We start from the raw sequence: 6865 nt of genomic DNA, 5'->3' as shown, positions 1-6865 counted from the left end.
AGTACAAGGGGTAAAGCACATGGAATCAGTGTAAGGGCTTTGTGACTATTTTACGGGCTGGAAGACTCTTTTGACTTCCCAATTTTGGAATCAGTTTGCTGGTGAACTGTCTTCTAAATAAGTTAGGAAGTAGCATTTGAAGTTCTGGGGTAATAGATTCACTTATCTGAATCAGTCTCTCTCAAGAAATTTCTGAGCCACACAAATAATTAGACATAGCTCCTACCACGTTAAATAACAGAAAAGAGAGCAGAGTGTGAGGTGAGAGCATGGACTCTGCAGCTAGACTGAGATATTCTGTCTATGTCATTTACTAGCAGTGTGACCTTGAGCAAGTTATCTGGCTTCTCTGTACATCATTTTTCTTACCTGTTCATAGGAGTTCTTATGAGAATAAAATAGGTAATCTATACCCATAAAGCTCTTCGAACAGTGCCTAGCATTTAAGAATTGCTTTTAGCTCATAAAACAATATAGACAGAAGCCAAATTCTGATGGGAAATAAAAGTCACAGATAATCCTGAAAATGTATAATCAAGGATCAATGACATAACTAGAATGACTCTAGATTTGAGGTTCCCCCTCCCTGCCATTCTGTATGTGATGCCTATTAAAAGGACCCCTCAGAAGTAAGTTGGTTCTTTCTAGTGAACTCCATGGCTTGCAGTAACACGATCCATCACAAGATGCTGCAACAGGCTGACATTTTCCACATGTAAATCCTTCACTTTGTAATGTAAGAGCAATTACTTTTATGAACAAAATCTTTCCAATCCACCATTTCAAATCCTTGTCTTGCCATGTCATAGTCAAAACATCTGTCCATTAAAACCAATGTAAAATATATTAAACCAAGTGTGTTTGGTTTGGGACATCTGCTTCTTTCTACTGGAATGAGAACTATTCTAAGTTCAATGGGTTCAGTCTGTAGGGCTTTCATGAAAACTTCTCAGTCATATTCATGGGGATTATCAAATAGCCCACAGTTTTGATTACCGTTTCAGGTTCAAATAGAATTCAGAGTTCAACAAGGGACTCAATCAAAATAACGGCAATAATAACAACTATAATGCAAAGAATAAAAATCTTTGCATGAAGCTTTTACACAAAGAGTTTCATATACTGATGTTAAGTATTATATAAGCGTGATATAATGGCTTGTGCTATAATGAACACACTAAATATATCAATACTTTTCCCTCGTTTTTCATTTTACATTCTTGCTGAAAATAGTCACAGTTTTAATACCAAACTTGAAGGAGGAAAAGAATGAACAGAAATTGAATTCAGGAGACCATTATAGGCACAGATATCAGATCATGCCTGACTCAGATCATATCTTTACATTTTTCCCTCTGTCTACTAAGTCTGCTTTGTAGTTGAAGCTGAAACTATGTGAAAGTTTGGATATATTTCCAAGAAATCATGTACTGAAAAATATATGTCTAGAGCTCTGTTTTAAAATTGCTCCAGATGTAATTAAATTTTGGAGAAAGATACCTAAAAAACGCAGTCAAGAAAATATTCTTCTTTCATTGTTTTCAACCAACCTTTGGCTCACAAACAAAGAGGTGCAGTTTTCTAAAATAGCAAAGCCAGGTAAGATTCCCTGGCCCTGGCATTTTCACTGATCACCTTCCATACTTCATTTTCTTTCCAATCTATCACCACTTATTTATAGTAGAAAGAATAAAGAAATTGGAGTCAGAAAAACTCTGTTCAAGTCCTAAATGATCACTTATTGACTGTATGAATTTGGGCAACTAACACACCATTTCTTCTTAGTTTCCTCAACTCGCAGAGTTAATTTGTGCTGCCTATCTAATAAGGTTGAATGTTGATGAAAGTTGCCACATGTAAGATGTAGTACATTCATCTAGTACCCACTATGTGCCAAGCTTTATTTGAGATGTGGTTGATGGTTTAAAATGGCCTACAGTGAATCAAACCTTCCTGGTCCATGCCAATTGCAAAGTCATTTTGCTGTTACTCCCATAAAGCGGTAGAGTCTCTTTCCCCATTCCTTGAAGCTGAGTTGCACTGGTGACTTGCTTTGACCAATAGAAAGTAGAAGAGATGGCTTTCTGGGACTTCCATGCCGAGATCAGCTTTCACTCTTGGAATCCCACTGTCATGCTAAGAAGTCCAGCCTATCCCACTGGGTAGAGAGACCATGTGGAAGAGGAAGAGAGGACATGTGGAGGATGAGAAAACACGTGGAGGGAGAGGCCACATGGACGAGCACTGAGCCACTGGCCAACATCACGAAGAACAGAGGTGAGCAGACCCCCATGAGCTCTGCCCAAATTCCAGACCCATGTGATCATGAGAAATAACATGGTGGTTGTGTTAAGTTACTAAGGTTTGGCATGATTTGCTCTATATCAGTATATAACTGACATACAAGATAATTTTCACTCTATGGTCAATCTTCAGAACAACCTTCTAAAGTAGGCATTGTCCATTTCACATGTAAGGAAACTGTGGATCAGAGTACACAGATACTGAAGGTAAAGGCTACTCCACAAAGCCCTGAACTGACAAGGCAATCGTAACTGGCCACAAAACCATCCAACCCTCTCTCCTCATGAAGGAGTACACTGAAGAGAAGCTTTCTATGAAAGGATTGTTCTACTGCCTGCAATGATTCAGAAACCCCCAAATATTCCCAATAAATCTCTATCATTTCCCAATTAGCCTACAAGCCTATTGCTAGGTCTCGAAGACTGCAGACTCCAGCCTAACGGAAGTTCTGGGAAGACCAAAACATTTTTGTAGTCTGACAAAATTTTCAATTTCTCACATTAATGGAAACTAGACTCAAATTTTGTATTAAGCATTATACAGTAGCCTCTTGATTGAGTTGGACTATCTCATAAAATTTTTGAGCTGCAAGGAAGCTCAGGGTTCATCTGGTCAACCCCTCAAATATTTTTGACTAAAAAGGTAAGATCCAAGAACTTGCTCATATCCACCGGTCAGCACAGAGAAGCAGGGCCAAGCCAGGTACCTAATTCCCGGTCCACTGAGCACTGCCTTTCAGATGCAGCCCCACGGTCTCTGAGCTCTTGTTGTAGGCATCGAGTGTAGGGTTACCCACTTGAGAATCTCACGAAGGATAACTAACTGCATTTCTCCTTACATCATAGCCCTTTCGTTATGTTGCCATTTAAGACTAGCTCTAACATCTTTCACAAAAGATGTCACCTACTTTACTTATTTTTTAAAAACAGCAGCAGGATGACTTTTAAAGTAGCATAAAGAAAAGTGCAGAAAAAGGCCTGAATGGCATTTGATCTGCTGAAAGGACTATTTAATTGGGCAACAGGAGCTCGAATCTGAATTCATTACGTATGATGCTTGTTGACATTTGAAGTGAGTCACCACTATTATCTCCTTAGCATAAAATAAGTGATTTGGAGGAAACACCATGCAAGCAGCAGAACATCTTCAGGATGGATCACATGGTAGCAGAAAAAATATGTATAACATCCTATCATAAACTAGCTTTGTTTTCGTGATGTCCATTTGGCTTCATTTGTGCATCTCAAAGCAGCAAAAGTTAAAAACAAAGGTTGCATTCCTAAAGCTAATTTTGTTAAAATATATTATCCTGTTCTTTGATGAAGGACTCCTGAGAAATGAAAAACATACAAACAACAACAAAAACAGCTTTGTTGGTTCAAGGGCTGGGGTTGGCCCATGGACAAAAACTGGAGTTATTTATCTGAGTGTTGTGATGCATATGTACGTACTGCCTTGGGCGATACCTTGTACAACTGAAATGGTGCTGCCTGCTTCAAATGTTTACGTCTCATCTCCTGATCTAGATCATGTTCCATGAACGTGGATGCTGTAACTTAAATATCTTCCTCCACAAGGTCTACCAAATTCCACACTGACAGAAGGAGAAAATTTGCTCAGAGAATATAATCAGTGTTTAAAGCTTGTTGTTTTCTTTCCCAAGGAAATCCTTCTATGCCGTACTAATCGAAGCCCTTCTCTCAAGAAGGGACTAAGGAAATATACACTTCAAGTCAAAGAATCTGGAATTAGAACGAAATCAGCCCCAGTGGTCTCAACATTTTAACAAGGAGCCATGTTAGATACTGAGCCATTATAATCCATAAAGGGCTCAAAGGCAAATTGTAATTTAGATACTTAAGTTTTTAATTTGGGAAGGAGGGGTATTACCTTACTGTAGCTGTGCTTTGTGATGCGAGCACAGAAGGAGACATTTTTAGGTTGGGAGCGGTGAGGGAGCATGGCAATGAATAGTCTTGAATTACAAGGTGACCGCCAATTTTACATCATGGGTACTACCAAATCTGCCATAGATCCTTGACTACCCGTACATGACCCAGGAAGGAGGAAGAGAGAGAAAGAAAAGAGAGGCATCTACATGAATTAGCTAAATCACACACACACACACACACACACACACACACACACACACACACACACACACACAGAGTTCACAAACGGGCCATTCTCTCTCCCTTCTAGGGTGTGCCAGGAATGCCTCCTGTCTGCCTCTGTCTTTTTTTTTTTTTTTAAGTCAGATATTTTTTCTTCTACAGAAAGCCTTTCTATTGACAAAGTACCAGGAGAATAAATTTGAACTTGAAGTTTTTTTCCATAAAGCAGGTGTCTTTTCTTGTGAGAACTGGCAGATTTTTACCCTCAGAATGATCTCTGCTTTCGTATGCCTAATTAAATTTTAGAGGTCTCTGCTTAAATAAAGATTTATTAGCTGTTACAGTTGCGGCATGATTCTTCTGCCACTTCCATGCTTTCCTTCAGCATATTTACAAGAAGACTCGCTTATCCACTCTAAAAATATGGCTGTTTTAATGCTGTTATGTTATTGGTGTCAATTACCAAAATTCAGCTTCACAGTAGAGCTTTCTGAATATCCTGTGACTTGACTTTCAGACTGTCGATGTGCTTGAAGTAAACGGGTTTGTGCATTTCAGCTATGAAGTGTTTGAAAGTAGTTAAGTTTATGGAGGTAAATCAGCAGAACTGGAACCCCAAGTGCAGGGCCCATGCAAGGTTACAAGCTGTTCCTTATACCAACACGGTCACATCGATAAAAAGTCTTCTCCACGTGGGTGAAGGCATGGACATCGACATTCACGTGTGTGTTTAGCGGATGCACAAAACTCATAGGAAGACTGTGGTCATGCTTAGAAAAATACCTTCTGCAAACCCACAGCCTCAACACCTTGCATTTTCCTTCTGGGATTTTTAGTTGTAACTTTGCCAACCCTAAGTTTTTGCAACATTCCTAAAATATTCAAAATTAAATTAAATTTGGCAACATTTGCAAGTTTCGGAAGTCCTGCTCAATGAGGACACTTCTAAGCCTGGACTGCATTGTGCCTACGTGTCAGTGGAGTTACTCAATCTAATCAGAACTTCTGATTCAATGAAAGTCCCCACTGACCTCAGAGCTGAAACCTCCCTTGCAGACAAAGTCACTCTGGTCTGAGTAGGGACCGTGGGTAGAAACAAAGAGTGGGTTTAGTTATTTAATAAACTGAAATACTTTGAAAGACACAACTTCCATTTTCTAATTTACAGGAAAGGAGAAACTTTTTCAAGCTTCATTTCTTAAATCCTCAAGCTTTTGCTTCAGATGCCTCCTAGGCATGACCAAAATGCATAGATTACATTCAGTGGAAGTTGAAGGTCAGCGGACTGGCATTCTAATAATAATTTTTAAAAAGGATGACAGAATTTGAGAGTTATAATTATAATTAAAATGGCCTTTTTGGATACTGTGGTACTACAATTCAAGGACTGTGAAGAAGAGTCCTTCGAAATAATTTTCATAAAAATATCTCCCCTGTATTTCGTTCCATTATAAAAGCATTCCAGTTTTTGAGTAGCAATTTTATGTTACCTTGTTACTGCACTATAGGTTTACTGAATACAACTTCTTGCACCTTTGGAGTTCATGTAAATTGGAGGTTTTGTCGCATTGTGTTTATTTAATTACAATAACACATAAAGGAAACATTTTTTTGTGTGTCTGCATTAGCCAGTTGGGAACACAAGTGCTTTTTTTTTTTCAGAGTGACATTAATACACCTACCACTTACATCTTCACTGACTCATTTGGAGGCCAGAGTACTTCACAGGGTAACACATGGGTTAACAAAAATTAGCCCTAAAAAGTTAAAACCATTGAGAATGAGTAAACATGACTTTCTCTTTTTTCTTGTCTTTCATGGCAACATGCAGTGACCTGACACTCCAAGTAACACACAAGTGTTGGAGTTTTCCAGACTAGAAAGTCAGGAGAGATTAACTCAAAAACCTCATGAAACTACTGGACAATTATGGGCTGTCCCCGTTGGGATTTTAGCATGTTTCTTCCTTTAAATATCATTTTGAGACTAAATAAAAAGCAGCATCTATGAAATAAACATAATTACTTGTTTACATTGCTTTGATTTTTATTGTCAACTGGTTTTTCTATTACTATGAATGGCACAGGGAAAGGGAGAGGGAACCCAGTCTGAAACACAAGATGCATCTTTCAGTCCATCAAGAGGTGAATTGTTAATACTGCATCTCATGGACAGAAAAACAATGTGCAGTGTGTGAACATGCATGTGAGTGTACATAATTTTTTAAGTTTCATTTAACCATTTTATTGCAATATATTTTGAATCATAACAAATAGAGCTATTTAAAAACTCCTACTAAGCAATAAACTCTTTATCTGGGTAGTTAGTCTTTTAGACTTATAAACATCTACATGTTTGATTTGGGGAATACAGTTACCACAGAGAGTTTAATTTTATCATTTTTAACACTGGTGTACATAATAAATTACCACATTCTACTGGAACCA

The sequence above is a fragment of the Lagenorhynchus albirostris genome, chromosome 13 (genome assembly GCF_949774975.1).
Source record: "Lagenorhynchus albirostris chromosome 13, mLagAlb1.1, whole genome shotgun sequence".
Taxonomy (NCBI): domain Eukaryota; kingdom Metazoa; phylum Chordata; class Mammalia; order Artiodactyla; family Delphinidae; genus Lagenorhynchus; species Lagenorhynchus albirostris.
The sequence above is the reverse complement of the archived record's forward strand: the minus strand, read 5'-3'. Positions refer to the sequence as shown.